At 47.9% G+C, this 15,810-nt stretch overlaps 1 protein-coding gene and 1 pseudogene across 3 annotated transcripts in view; one reads left to right on the forward strand and one right to left on the reverse strand.

Moving 5' to 3' along the window:
* The window catches only part of MED26 (mediator complex subunit 26), a 51,709-nt gene that overhangs the window by 24,141 nt on the left and 11,758 nt on the right, over positions 1–15,810 (forward strand). The gene's annotated exons all lie outside the window — the stretch shown is intronic.
* On the reverse strand, positions 7,363–7,825 carry LOC136320134 (proteasome maturation protein pseudogene; annotated as a pseudogene).

A 15,810-nucleotide genomic window follows, 5' to 3' on the forward strand; every position in this document is an offset into this window, starting at 1 on the left:
AGAGACCTTCTGGAATGCCTTGGTACTGCCTATCCCTTCCTTCCCTGTCTCAAAAACTGAGTTTAGGTGTGTAAAGGATAGTGCAGGTGGAGCTGGTTTTGGCTCCAGAGGCCTGCTGGACCTACCATGAGGGCAGAACCTCAGGACACTGGAGGACACCTGTCCCAGGTAACCACAGGCAGCCTTCCTGCATAACAGTGTAAGCAGGAGACTGCGGAGTTTCATTGCCCTGGAGCACGATCACATCTGCGGTAGCAGGAGTCCTGAGAGACAGCGAGTGCAGTGATTCCTGTTGACAGAGTAGGACCCCCATCTGGCTAGCACTTGACTATGTGCTGGGCAGATTCTTACACAGTCCCACAGGGAAGCAGTTGCCGTCCTTATCTTAGAAACATGGAAGGGGCCCAGGGTGGTGCCTTGCTCCAGTAGAAGGTTCTGGGCTCCAAGTCCAGCCCCTTTCACCTTTGGCTGCTCCATTCATTTGCACAGTGGTGCTTGTCAGCCACAGTGCCGGGTGGGCACAAGCATGGTGACAGGATGACAAGGTACATAGTGGCTTTGTGCAGAAAAAAGGGATGCTGGTGGATGAGGTGGGCGGAACAGCAAAAAAGGGGCACCTGAGGGCTGCTTGAGGGAAGGACCTCTGGGAGCTCAGGCATGCAGAGGCTTCTTCTAATAGGGTCCCGGAGCTATTTTGAATTGAACTTGGAAAGGATGCTTGTGGAGGTGGGGGTGGGCTGGTTTGGGAGTGTGGCATTCAGGTGGGACTACTGCTGCCCCAGTCTTGGTGAGGGGAGAGAAGCTGGGTATGCCAATCTTGGAATCCATTCAGTCATGATTGAGGGGAGAGCCTGTTGGGGATGGCATCTGGTTCGAGACAGTATTGGGTGTGAGATGTACCTCTGCCCACATCTGAGTGCTCAAGATTACTGTGAGGAGGAGCAAGGGGTCCCTTTCATATTTCAGTGTCTCTGAGTCAGGCTGAGTCTTCCAGTTGGCACATTTGTCTTTCTTCGTGGTTGATGATGTACCGGTGCTTCTCAAAGTGGGTGAAACACAGTGATCCACAGGAAGTCCCTTGCTCAGAACCTTGTGAAGTGAATGAGGTAGGAGGCACACATCAGTAAGACAGCCAGATGGGCTCCCTGGCATCCAGTTGCAGGCTCTCCCCTCCTGCCCTGTCCCCTTTCCTCAGGCAGGCCTCATTGCCTGCTGTCTTCAGTGACCACTCTACCCTTCGTTCTGCCAATGGCTTCTCAAGTCCAATGTGGTAGACTCCACAACTCGTGTCCCTGGGTTCTCCCTGCCTTATTGTGCCCCTTTGTCCCACACCCAACTGTCCTGCCCCTCACCATTTTGCTCCTTGGAGTTGGTCAGCACTTACACATTTGTCTCTTTGCCTCAGCTGTGAGTTCTCCACCAGGCAGTTAGAGCCAGCTATTTAAAACTGCAATCTGTGCCATTCCCTGCTCTGAACACGGCCCAGGATCCATTCCATGGCCTGTCGTGGCTTCTTCCCACTCTTCTCTGATGTTCTTTGCACTTGCTGTGCCTCCAACCTGGCTTGTCCTCACTGTCCTGATCTGGTTTTCAGACTCTGATCTCTTCAGGCCTCCTCAGAGACACCTTTCATCCCCTTCCTCAGAAGCCCCAGAACACTGAATGTCCTTTGGCTTCCCCAGCCTACACTGTTTGAAGTTCCCTCATCACAGCCTGCTCACCCAGCCAAGTCTGGAGCCTCTTCAAGGCTACAGCTGTACCTTATCTACATTTTTGTGTGAGGCAATTGAGCATACAGTGAAGAGCCAGTGCTCAGGAGCAAGGTTGTCTGGGCCCCAGACCCAGCTGGTGGCCTCTGGCAGATTAGGTGACTTCTATACCTTACCTTCTTCCCTGTAAAAGAGGGTTGATAGAGCACAGTGTGTCAGGTGAGCTACATGTAAGACTTTCTTAACAAATAAACGTGCCGATTGACCTTGCTGAAGCCATTAAAAAACCCAACTCTTTTTTCCTAGTGCATCTTTCAGCCAAGCTTTGAAAGCAGACAGGGCCTGTAAGCATATCACTGGAAGGAAAGTTACTGCCCTGGGAGTGGAGTGATGTCTGCTGTCTTTTCACTCAGCCTAGTCAAAGTCCAGGGTTATGACAAGAGGGCAGGAGCAGAGTCAGTGCTTTGACAAGCACTAGTAGTCTCTCTCCAGTCCTCAGCACACCTTTGAGCTGATGGCACTGTCCTGGGGTACAGATGAGGCCTTTGGCTCAGGGGAAGGGAAGTGACTCTCCCACTGCAGGGTGCTGTAGTATATCCCCGTTTCCAGCCTGAGGCTGGCAGGACAGGGAAGCAGTGCCAGCAACACATGGAGGGGCTTTGGGTACATATGCTTCTACCAGGGGAGTCGGATGAACTCGGGACACTCTTCAGGATGTCCCGAGATGGGAATCACAGCCCAACTCAGCCCTCCACTGTTATTTTCCAAGGCATCCTAGATTCCACAAAGTAAACTGAGCTCCGAAACCCATATTGCCAACATAGGGGGCCTCTGCATATCTCTTCCTCCTTGCCTTACAGCCCCTTGACCCCCCTCTGTCCTTTGTGCATGCCCCATTCTTCCTTCTGGAGCACCATTCTTGGACACTCATCTGTCTCCACCACCAGGATGGAGCTCTGTGAGCCAGGGCTTGAGTTTCCCTGCCACTCCTTAAGGAGGCTCCAACCAAAGTCCCAGAGGAACAGGTAAGAGCAAGAAGATCTCCTAGTCAGGAAGGAGTTTGCCAGAAGTGGAAATGCTGCAGTCTCTGAGGGGTTCTTCTTTGTCCGCACCATGATGTATTTAGGGTAGAAAAAATAGTATTTAGGGCAGCATGGCTTTGCTCTGTCCTCCAGTTATAGCCCACACATCTACTTCCTGCAGGCCTGGTGGAGACACCATGCATCTATTTTCAGTCTTTCTGTGAGATGAGCATGGCATCTGTTGGGAGGTGCAGAGAGATTCAAACTCATCTGTGAGTTGAAGAGACTGCCAGTACATCACATGCAGGCTGTGGGCGAGGGTCTGAGTGTTACCTGTCATGCAAAAGGATTTTTACTAGCTTGGGGGGGATTCTATTTCAGTTTGATATCTATGCATTTATTTTAATGGCATCAGAATAAATATAATCTGCTCCTTAAAGCCTGGGCACTGTTGCTTAAGAGTAAACTGGGAAAATGCTAACTTTCAGCTGGCATTTGGAGCCCTGGCCTGACAGTACCCTTCCCCAAGGATTCAGCATCTGGGGTTGTGTGTCCCTCATGTGGGGGAGGAGAAATCAGGAAGTTTGAGTGGGACCCAGTATTCGTTACCAGTTTTCCCAGTCAGTGCTGCATTTTTTTTATTACTTTTGTTTTACTTATTGTAGCTGTTAGCTTTATATTCAGTAACATTATTATGGTTACTGGTGAAATTTTTAATTATATTTGATTTGTTTATCATCTTGGCACATTTTCTACCCTCCAGTTAGTCTTAATGCTTATTATAGATGATGGGCATGGCCCAGCAGGCCTGATGGGCCAGTGTCAGAAGTGAGGTTGTCTTTGTCAGTGTTTCAGATACCCCAGGAGCTGTGGACCTGTGGGGTTGCAGGGCAGCAAGTGAGATGCTCAGCTCTGGAGCAGCTCAGAAGACTGGGATTGTTGGCCAGTGCCATGCAACTTGAACAGTTCAGCAGCCATCAGAGGGTATGCAGGGGATAACTGTTAATGTGGCTTCTTCATGGTAACAAGTTTTGTGGATTTTATTTGCTGTGTTGGAGGAGAGAGTAAAACATGGTTCTGGACCCGTGGCCAGAACCATGCTTCCAGCAGATCCTGCAGGGTTAATGAGGACGGTAAGGGGTGTGTGTGAAGCAGGCCAGGCCGTTACCACTGTGTCCCCAGAACCCTGTGGGACCTGGCCAAAAGAAATAGTTCATGTTTGGATGGAGCTGAGGCTGGGACAGGACTGGGCCCTAGGAGCTCCAAGGAGGCAGCCTTGAAACAGCCTCGAAAGTGGCAGTTTGGCGATGCTGTGGGAATGCGAGGCAGACAATGACTGAGAGGCACCAAGCAGCCTACAGTTGTGGGCACCTCTCTGTGCCAGTGGGAACCCGGTGCAGGAGAGGGCAGACTCAGAGATAGCACTGAGTGTACTTTCCCTACGGTTTTCCAGTGTCCATTTTTGATAATGAGCTTGTCCCAACACTTGCTCACATGTGATTTGTCTCAGATGGTTGTTTCGGTTGTTTCAATTTCTTACCTTAAGTATTATGGACATTAAATAATAGTGGGAAGCTGGCTTCTTACCACCAAGAGATGCTGCCAGAATATACTAGTGGAAATAGAGATGTTGGTGACTTTGTTATTCTGGAATGCAGTTTATAATGGGGCAGCACGAGATCCCTTAGATTGGGAGTCAGACAGGTGTGAGTTCAGATCCTGCCTCACCTGGTCTGGCCTCGGACAAGTTCCTTTCCTGAATATTTGGAAACACCCTGGCATACCCATTCCAAGTTGGGGATAGATGACAAGGGCAGGATAACAGACACTTTTGCCAGACAGGTGTTTCTATCTATCTTTCTCCCTTTGGTAACAGGGTCATTGCCCTGTGCTAGCCAGGAGTTTAAAAAAGTTGAGATAGTACTAGTTGCCATTAAAAGTGTTTGGAATCTTGGGGCAAAATTTAACATTGGAAATTTGTCCCTAAATAAAAAAAGAGGAAGTTGTATGTTTGAACATATTCATTGCATCAGTAGTTGTAGTAGGAGAACTCAGAAGGAAGTGGAATGTCCAGCATAATGGAAGTCAAGGAAATTATGATAGATTGATGGAACATTTAGCTTTTTAAACAAGATCATTATGAAGGTTATGTAGCAATAGGAAGAGGAAAAGTGTTCAGTGAAAAAGAACAGTATCGCCTGACCAGGCAGTGGCGCAGTGGATAGAGCGTCGGACTGGGATGCAGAGGACCCAGGTTCAAGACCCCGAGGTCTCCAGCTTGAGCGCAGGCTCATCTGGTTTGAGCAAGAGCCCATGAGCTTGAACCCAAGGTCGCTGGCTCCAGCAAGGGGTTGCTCAGTCTGCTGGAGCCCCCCGGTCAAGGCACATGTGAGAAATCAATCAATGAACAACTAAGGTGTTGCAACGCGCAATGAAAAACTAATGATTGATGCTTCTCATCTTTCTCCATTCCTGTCTGTCCCTGTCTATCCCTCTCTCTGACTCACTCTCTGTCTCTGTAAAATAAAAATTAAAAAAAAAGAACAGTATCTACAATGTAGTTTCAACTACATAATTTTTGCAGCCTCTGAACAAGGTGGGAAAGTCACACAGGGAAACATCATGGCTCAGGCTGGTGGGGGTGCAAGGGACTTAGGAGAGACAGTGCCTCAGGGCTTTTTGCCTTTGGGGTCAGACCTGAGCTGTGAAGTTCCCATTGGCATGCTTCCTGGGGCTATTGGAGTTCAGGAGATCACACATGTAGCAACAATAGTGGCTCAGTAGATGCTCTGAGAGGAGGATAGGGCAGTGTTCCACGTGGTCAGGGAGGGGAGCCTAGGCACGACCAAGCCCTGGGTCCCCCTTGGTGTACCCACTGAGTGCCATGTTACACTGCATTAAGAAGTTAGTATGTAGGCATGTACTGTCTGAGCACTTGGGTGAGAGGTGAGCTGAGGCCCACTATATCCAATGTTTGAAATCAGGGTCCAAAGAAGAGACACCTAGCGGGTTAATGTGGGTTGGGTTAAGTAGAGTGCAGTATCTGTGTGAGGTGAGAGAAAAGAGTTCGCTCAGTCTTAGGCTCATCTGCTTAAAGGGTGCTGCTGCTGTTCTTGGGGCAGGAGCCTTATAGGAACAAAGTCAGAGGTGTTGGCCATTGGTCTGGGACACCCCAAATGCCTTTGAGATGTGGAAGAACCACCACCAGGTGGGCAGTGGGGTCCAGAGGCCGTACCTGGGCCTGTGATGCAGACATGGCACTGCCTGAGGTGGAACTATGGAGTAATAGTGGAGAAGTGGAGGGAGAAAAGGGAAGGATCTGGAGTTGGGGCTCCAGGAGGAAGGAGCAGTCCTGGATCCTAGGAGCTGCTCTGAGAGATAGGGCTGAGGTGTCTGGGCCGAGCTCTTTTGGTGGGATGACAGGTAGAGATTTGCAGCCAGCTTAACCTTCTCTTTGTCACATTGATGTAGGCCTTCCCTCCTGGTCACACTGCTGCTTTTCTTTTGTGTTTGGTATCATCTATATAGCAAGGATCAGAAGGGAAAAATAGTAACTCAAGAAAACACATTTTGGCCTGACCTGTGGTGGCGCAGTGGATAGAGCGTCGACCTGGAAATGCTGAGGTCGCCGGTTCAAAACCCTGGGCTTGCCTGGTCAAGGCACATATGGGAGTTGATGCTTCCAGCTCCTCCCCCCTGTCTCTCTCTCTCTCTCTCTCTCTCTCCTCTCTAAAATGAATAAATAAAATAAAAATTAAAAAAAAAAAAAAAAAAAAAAAAAAAGAAAACACATTTTACCTGACCAGGCAGTAGCACAGTGGATAGAGGGTCAGTCTGGGATGCTGCGGACCCAGCTTTGAAACCAAGCTTGGGATCATAGACATGACCCCATGGTCGCTGGCTTGAGCAAGGGGTCACTAGCTCAGCTGGAGCTCCCTGGTCAAGGAACATACAAGAAAGCAATCAGTGAACAACTAAGGTGCCGCAACCACAAGCTGATGCTTCTCTCTCTCTCCCTTCCTTCTCTCTGTCCCTGTCTGTTCTCCGCCCCCGCCCTCCCCAAGTAAGTCTGCCAAATTCCAAGAGCACTAAGATTTTCCTGCTGTTTTCTTGTAGATGTTCTAGAGCTTTAACTCTTATTTATTTTTTATTTAAGAGAGAGGAAGGAGACAGAAAGACTCCGGCATGCGCCCCAACTGGGACCCACCTGGCAATCAACCCCCATCTGGGGCTGGTGCTCTGCCCATGTAGGGCCCATGCTTGCAACCGAGCTATTTTTAGCACCTGAGATGGAGCCATCCCTCAGAGCCCAACATGCTCGAATTAATAGAGCGTGGCTGCAGGAGGTGGGGAGAGGTGTGGGGAAGGGAGAAAGGGAAAGGGGAGGAGAAGAGATGCAGATAGTGGCTTCTCCTATGTGCGCTGACTGGGAATCGAACCTAGGGCGTGCACACACAGGATCAACACTCTACCACTGAGCCAACCAACCAGGGCTAGTTTTTTTTGTTTGTTTGTTTGTTTGTTTGTTTTTTTATGTGTCAGTACTTTTAATGTTGTGTACATAAAATTATAGTAAAAAGACAGCTATAGACAAGACATAGCCCCTCCATTTCCATGATCAGCACATTGCATCACATTAAACCAAGTTTATATTCCACCATCAAGTACGGTTCTCCCATTTGTTCACTTTGTGATGGGTCATTAAGAATATCTTCAAACCCAATAGTATCATCATTGCCCCTCAAAATATCCAGTGAAAGGTTTGAGCTTAGAAGAAAGGGAAGACGCTGAACCTGTTGCACTGCCTTGAATTCCATCTGCAGTTTTAGTGGAGCAAACAGACCCTGGATGTTCCTCAGTGTAGAAAAATTCATTTTATCTTGGTTGAGCTGGAAATTTTTTCCTGATAATTCAAGAGGATGACTGGGCAAAAGTTCATTTTTCACACAAGATAAACCTTTTCGAAGAAGATCATGATTTTCAAAACTTCTACTTGCTGAAAGTTCAGTAACTGGAATACTGTCCTTTAGCTGAGATCCAAGTCCTCTGGTATTCATTTTCAGCTCGCTCTGCAAACACCTTCCAATCTCCGTTCCTGTCGTACGGACCCCCAGGGCCAGTTTTAATCTTATATTCAGGTTTATGATCCATTTTGTATTAATGTTTGTTTATCTTGTGATGTAGGAGTCGAAGGTTATTTTGTTTTTTTGCATATGGCAATCTAATTACTCCAACACTATGTGTTGAAAATTATTTTCCTGATTGAATTGCCTTAACACATTTGTTAAAAATCAGCTGACCATTTATGTGTGGGTCTGCTAATGGACTCTGTTTCATTGATATCTTTTCTCTAAATCATGCTGTCTTGATTATATAATCTTAAACTCAGATAATGTGAATCTTCCAATTTTACTTTTTTCAAAATTTTGCTATTCTAGGATCTTTGTGTTTCCATATAAAATCTTACCAGTTTCTCCTAAAGACCCTGATGGAAATTTATATATATATGTTTGTTTGTTTTAAACAGAGACAGAGTCCGAGAGAGGGATAGATAGGGACAGACAGACAAGAATGGAGAGAGATGAGAGAAGCATCAATCTTCAGTTTTTCGTTTCGACACCTTAGTTGTTCATTGATTGCTTTCTCATATATGCCTTGACCGTGGGCCTTCAGCAGACCAATTAACCCCTTGCTCAAGCCAGTGACCTTGGGTCCAAGCTGGTGGGCTTAGCTCAAACCAGATGAGCCCGCGCTCAAGCTGGCGACCTCGGGGTCTCAAACCTGGGTTCTCCGTGTCCCAGTCCTACGCTCTACCTGATAGAAATTTGATGGGATTGCATTGAATCTGTAGATCAGTTTTGGGGAAAACTAACAATTTAAAGATATTGACATATCCAGTCTATTAATTTGCTATATCTGTCATTAATTGAGGCCTCTTTTAATTTCTCTTAGCCATATTTTGTACTTGTAAATTCTATAAGATTTTCCATATACACTATTCTGTTATTTGTGAATAAAGACAGTTTTAGTTTCTCTCTTTTTTTTTCTTCTTTTTTGAGAGAGAGATAAGAAGCATCATCTTATAGTTGTGTCACTTCAGTTCATTGGCTGCTTCTCATACATGACTTTACGGGAGGAGGGGTGCTCAAGCCAAACCAGTGACCCGTTGTTCAAGCCAGCAAGCAATATTGGGCTTCAAAAGCCAGTGACCATCAGTGCCCGCCACAGTCCGCGGATCTGTCTCTTGCTTCAACAGTGTTTGGACGGAGCAGACCCTTGGACATCCTTTCTTCCAGCCTTCGACTACCATCCAATCTCTTTTCCAGTCACTACCTTCTGAACCACCTCAGCCTCCAGAGACCAACCCACACCGTTTTTGACCTTAACTCCTTACTGCGTAGTAACCATGAGCTCCCAAGTTCGTCAGAATTATTCCCCGGACGTGGAGGCTGCCGTCAACCGCCTGATCAACCTGCATCTGTGGGCCTCCTACAACTACCTCTCTCTGAGCTTCTATTTCGATCGTGACGATGTGGCTCTGGAGGGTGTGAGCCACTTCTTCCGCAAGTTGGCCAAAGAGAAGTGGGAGGGCGCTGAGCGTCTCTTAAAACTGCAAAACCAGCGCGGTGGCCGCATTCTCTTCCAAGATGTGCAGAAGCCTTCCCGAGATGATTGGGGTAAAACTCAGGATGCCATGGAAGCCGCCATGGCCTTGGAGAAGAGCCTGAACCAGGCCCTTCTGGATCTGCATGCCCTGGGTTCTACCCGTACAGACCCTCACCTCTGTGACTTCCTGGAGGACCACTTCCTGGATGAGGAGGTGAAAATCATCAAGAAGATGGGCGACCACCTGACCAACCTCTGCAGACTGGCTGAACCCCAGGCTGGGGTGGGCGAGTATCTCTTTGAAAGGCTCACCCTCAAGCACGACTAGGAGCCTTAGAGCCCAGAAGCCTTTCAGGGGCCCCTCTGCATTCCCCTCTGTAATATGTCTGGCATTGGTTTGAGCCTCTCCCTGAAATCATTCCGCATCCTTTTAACCTCCCTGCAGCCCTCTCCCATGCATTGGACCAAATTGAAATAAAGCTTTTTGCAGCAAAAAAAAAAAAAAAAAAAAAAAAAAGCCAGTGACCTTTAGGCTCAAGCTAGTGACCGTGGGATCATTTCAATGACCCCATGCTCTAGCTGGCGACCTCGGGGTTTTGAATCTGGGACCTCAGCATCCCAGGTTGACACTTTCTCTACTGCACCACCATCAGTCAAACTCACTCTTTTTTTTTCCTTTTCTTCTTTCCCTCCCTCCCTCCTTTTCTCCCTTCCTTCCTTTCTCTTTATTTTCTCTTTTTTTCTTTCTCCTTCCCTTCCTCTCTTCCCTTCCTTCCTTCCCTTTTCTTCCTTCCCTTTTCTTCCTTCCCTTTTCTTCCTTCCCTTCCCTTCCTTTTCTTTTCTTTTCTTTTTTCTTTTCTTTTCTTTCCTTCCCTCCCTTCCTTTCCTTTCCTTTCCTTTCCTTTCCTTTCCTTTCCTTTCCTTTCCTTTCCTTTCCTTTCCTTTCCTTTTCCTTTCCTTTTCCTTTCCTTTTCCTTTCCTTTTCCTTTCCTTTTCCTTTTCCTTTCCTTTCCTTTCTTTCGTACTGGCTGGACCCTCCTGACAAGACTGAATAGGAGTGGTGAACTGACATCCTTGTCTTCTTGTACCTGTTCTTAGAGAGAAAACATTCAGCCTCTCACCATCAGATATAGCATTAGCTGTGGGCACTTTATCAGGCTGAGGAATTTTTCTTCTATTCCTAGTTTGCTCAGAGTTGTTGTTTTTTGTTTTTTTTATTGTATTTCTCCAAAGTGAGAAGCAGGGGGTAGGCGGCAGCAGACAGACTCCCACATGCTCCCGACCAGGTTCCATCTGGCATGCCTACCCCGGGCGTTGCTCTGCTGCAACCAGAGCCATTCTAGTACCTGAGGTGGAGGCCATGGAGCCATCCTCAGCGCCCAGGCCAACTTTGCCCTAGTGGAGCCTTGGCTGTGGAAGGGGAAGAGAGAGACAGAGAAAGGAGAGGGGGAAGGGTGGAGAAGCAGATGGGCACTTCTCCTGTGTGCCCTGTCCGAGAATTGAAGCTGGGACTTCCACTTGCTGGACCAACACTCTACCACTGAACCAAACGGCCAGGGCTTCTGTATTGATTTTTATTATGGCACATTACATTGACTTTTAAATATTGTCTGTCTCCCCACTTTAATTTCTAGTTTCCCTTTGCTGTCTCTTTCCTAGTGTAGGCATGCAGAGACTCCTTATCTTAATTGTCCCATTGCCTTCCCTTAAGCCAGCTGTCCATTCTGCCCAGGTCACCAGTGCAACTTGCTAATAGCCTGTTGCTTGGAACTAGGCCTGGGCTGACTGCACAGGGTAGGTCAGAAATGAACCTGTGGCCAGGTATGTAACAAGAATCCTGGCTTCCTTTTGGTACCAGTGGCATAATACTGTGGAGATTTTGGTCTTAGAGGAGACCACCATGTGGTAGGAAGACAGATGTCTGGCATGATGCTTGCAGGCAATACCCCAGGCATTGATTGGGTGCTGCCTGTCTGCCTGCTTCACTCTAGTGACCTTAGACTTGCTGTTCCTTGGGAACACTGAGTGACATACTGAGTGCTTCTTTTTTTTTTTTTTTTTTTTTTTTTTTACAGAGACAGAGAGTGAATCAGAGAGAGGGATAGACAGGGACAGACAGACAGGAACAGAGAGAGATGAGAAGCATCAATCATTAGTTTTTCATTACGTGTTGCAACACCTTAGTTGTTCATTGATTGCTCTCTCATATGTGCCTTGACCGCGGGCCTTCAGCAGACCGAGCAACCCCTTGCTGGAGCCAGCAACCTTGGGTTCAAGCTGGTGAGATTTTGCTCAAACCAGATGAGCTCACGCTCAAGCTGGTGACCTCGGGGTCTTGAACCTGGGTCCTCTGCATCCCAGTCCAACGCTCTATCCACTGCGCCACCGCCTGGTCAGGCCTGAGTGCTTCTTTACTGGAACCTCCAGAGTGCACTGCACCTTCCCAGACTGACCTCTGCCCAGTGCAGGAGCATGTGGACATATTTCTGTGTTAGCTGTGAAGCATAGTGCACACCGCGTGTCTCAGAGATAGCCTGTGCTCGTGGTGCAGCAGGTCTCAGACCTTGTGTAGGACTCTCAGAAGGTCTGTGCCTCTTTGAGTGTGGGGGAATGAAGGGCTGGCTTGCCAGTACCTCCCCCTTTTCTCAACCCCAGCATCTCTGGCACTTGTTTCTAGGATAGGGTGGCCTTCAAGTATGGCATACATCCAGGAAAGTGCTTGAGTCATAAATTTTACATTTCAGTGGAGGTATATGAAGTGATCATACCCAAGTCACCCCCATCCAGGTCAGGGCAAGAAATAGAGTATTTCTTTAGAAGCCACTCTTGTTCTATTTCCTGTTCACTCCCTATCCCCTACTTCCCTGGCTTTTGTTACCATCAGGTTGTCTTGCAATACAGCATGTATTTTGTATCTGAATTTTCACTTAACAGTTCTGGGATTTATCTTTGATGTTGTATGTAGCAGTAGTTTTTTCATTCTGTGTTGAGTGGTTAGACCATGATTTAGTCATTGCTTATATTTTGGCCATGGCCATGCAGGATTTTCATTTGGGGCTGTTCTGAATATGACTGCCCCACCATTGTTGGTACTCATGTTTTTGTTGGTACATATTGGATGTATGTTGGTACATTCTGTTGGTACATGTTGGGATTGCTTGGATTATGGAGTATGTGTCCATCCTTACATGATGTTTGACATAGAATGCCTAGGCTTGCCCTCCTATTTTCTGGGTGATGGTGTCCTTGGTTCTCTCCATGGTGGCCCCTCTTGCAGGAATACCCACTGAGAAGGTCCTTCTACTTACTGCCATTACTCCAGCCCCACACTTAGCCCAGGAGTATGAGGAGATGGGTGGCCTCCTGGCACTACACTAGGGTCGTGGAGCAGGTTGGCAGTGACTGTGATGGTCATGCCTGGGTCCTGAGGTCACAGAGTCTCCAAGGACGGTAGTCAATGCACCACTGAGGAGCTACAGTCATGATATGAGCTTTTCCCAACGTTCTGCCCGGGCTCCCCAGTCCATGGAGAAGCAGGGTTCAGGTTAGTGACTACTCTTGCTTGCATTGAAGTTGGGCCCCCACCTGACCAGGCAGTGATGCAGTAGATAGAGCATTGGACTGGGATGCAGAGGACCCAGGTTTGAGAACCCAAGGTCGCCAGTTTGAGCACAGGGTCATCTGGTTTGAGCAAAGCTCACCAGCTTGAACCCAAGGTCGCTGGCTCAGCAAGGTGTTACTCGGTCTGCTGAAGGCCCCCGGTCAAGGCGCATATGAGAAAGCAATCAATGAACAACTAAGGTGTCACAACGAAAAACCGATGAATGATGCTTCGCATCTCTCTCCGTTCCTGTCTGTCTGTCCCTATCTATCCCTCTCTCTGACTCTTGGTCTCTATAAAAATAAAAAAAAAGAAGAAGTTGGGCCCCACTGTGCCTCTGCCCAGCCCCATTGCCAGGCATTTTCAGTTGGCAGCACAGGAGTGTACTGTTTTTACTTTACTGTTTTACTTACAGTCTCTTGGAGGTTGGCCCCCATCAGTTCCTAAAAAGCTGGCTCATTCTCGTTTTGGATTACCCATTTTCCACACACACGTGGGTTGAGCACTCTGTGCCCCTCCCATGAGCATCGTGTCATTCCATCTTGCACAGCTGTTATTCATACTGGCTGTTCCTACAGGAGCGAGGCTGGAAGGGAGAAACCTCCACCCAAGTGCTGTCATCAGATACACTGCCAAATGGACCCTTCTGTAAGCATGTCTGGCAGAAATAAATGCTCTGTTTGGCTTTCACATTTTCCGGTTGTGTCAGTGTAAGAGTGAACCAATTCACAGATGACGTGTTGAGAGCTCTTAAAAAGGTCTGAATTACAACCAGAATTGTACATCCTGTTGGCCTGATTGAGAGGTCAGGAGAATTTAGTTCATAGTTATGTTGGGAAGAGCTGCTGAGATAAAAAGGAGGGAGAGAGGGACAACTTGGGGACCAGGACTGTGGAGAGAAATGCTGCCTCCCCTGCCCTCCTTGTCTGCCCCTTTTGAAGAAGTCCCATAGATGGCAGCCACTATTCATGTTTGCATGTTGATGGGGAGCTCCAGTGGCTGTCCTGAGTCTTGGGCCTCCTTCTTGAGCTGCTCATGGGCTGCAGGCAGTTCTCTGTGCTCCCTGTGCTCAGAATGGAGTTTCCCTCCCCTGGGCCAAGTTCCAGCTGCAGTTGCACACTTTGGCCGTGGGTGCTCTGTAGACAGGCCACACAGGCAGTGGGCATGCTCCAGCTGTGGACACTTCTGGGGAGCAGATGGGCCCAACTGATGAGGAAGTACTTATTGTGCTTTTGCAAGTAGTGAGCTTTGTGGCTACATCTGGAATACCCCCCACTTTAGTGTCATTCTTCCTCTGTGAGACTGCTCCTATGGCTGTGAGGCTTCCACGGGGTCCTTGTGGAGATGACACCGTCACCAGGCAGAGTGCTGGCATGGCACCTGCCCAAGGGAGGCTCACCTTGCTCCTCTCTGGTTGTGGAACCAGGCAAGACAGAGCAGGGTCAGGGAGGCTGCACCCTCCAGTGCCAAGAAGGAGGATCAAGCTGCACTGACTTCTTTTTCTCCTTCAGGTAGACTGGGTGAGACATGGGCCTGGTAGAGCCTGGCCCTCTAGGGGTGGAGGTGCCATCTCTTGCACCAACTTGTGACAGAGGCTGTTTGAGTCACAGAAGAGCATCCACCAGGGAACATGTGTGGAGTTATCAGAAGCAGGAAGACTTGCTGTGGCTGAAAATACTACCACTGGGACAAAATCACAGACACACACTCGTCCAGCAAAGCCCTGTTTCATTCACTCTGTGCACAAACCCTCAGCAGACACGACTTGCGCCTGCTGTGTGTCTGACGGAACAGTGACTCAGCCAGGGATGGCATTAGAATGCTCAGCACATTGAAAGGCTCAAAGTCTGGTTGCTTCTGTTGTCATCTGTGGCATGTTTTTGTTTGGTAGGACAGCTTGCTTGCTGCTAAATATTTCCGAAGTCTTTTGAGCTAAGTGGCTTTTGTGTGTTGTCTAGACCAGTGGTTTTCAACCTTTTTACACTTGGGGACTGGTAAAAACAGAATTATTTTAGGGGCCAGACCTGTGGTGGTGCAGTGGATAAAGCATCAACCTGGAACGCTGAGGTCGCCAGTTCGAAACTTGGGCTTGCCTGGTCAAGGCACATATGGGAGTCGATGCTTCCTGCTCCTCCCCCTTCTCTCTCCTCTTCAAAATGAATAAATGAAATCTTTTTTTTTTTTTTTTAATTGTGTTGTATTTTTTATTTATTTATTTATTTTACAGAGACAGAGAGTAAGTCAGAGAGAGGGATAGACAGGGACAGACAGACAGGAACGGAGAGAGATGAGAAGCATCAATCATCAGTTTCTCGTTGCGCGTTGCGACTTCTTAGTTGTTCATTGATTGCTTTCTCACATGTGCCTTGACCATGGGCCTTCAGCAGACCGAGTAACCCCCCTGCTGGAGCCAGCGACCTTGGGTCCAAGCTGGTGAGCTCTTTGCTCAAGCCAGATGAGCCGGCGCTCAAGCTGGCGACCTCGGGGTCTCGAACCTGGGTCCTTCCGCATCCCAGTCCGACGCTCTATCCACTGTGCCACCACCTGGTCAGGCGAATAAATGAAATCTTAAAAAAAAAAAAAGATTTAAAAAATTTATTTCAGGAACCCACAAGGCAGAAATCACCCTGAACATAAACGAATTCAACTAAGAAAATTGAGTGTAATCTTCATTCAACATCAGAGTGATTAACTCTTTCATAGACGGTATAAAATTTCTGGTGGACCATTCCACGGACCAGTGCTTGAAAAACACTGGTTTAGACCATTCTGCATTTAAAAAGAAAAAAAAAAGAGATGACTTTTACATTGTGGGTTTTTTAGTTGAACTGGTTTTTGCTGCTGACCTGTCTTGCTTTGAGTGCACTGAACA

Source organism: Saccopteryx bilineata, chromosome 1, assembly GCF_036850765.1.
Source record: "Saccopteryx bilineata isolate mSacBil1 chromosome 1, mSacBil1_pri_phased_curated, whole genome shotgun sequence".
NCBI classification, from domain to species: domain Eukaryota; kingdom Metazoa; phylum Chordata; class Mammalia; order Chiroptera; family Emballonuridae; genus Saccopteryx; species Saccopteryx bilineata.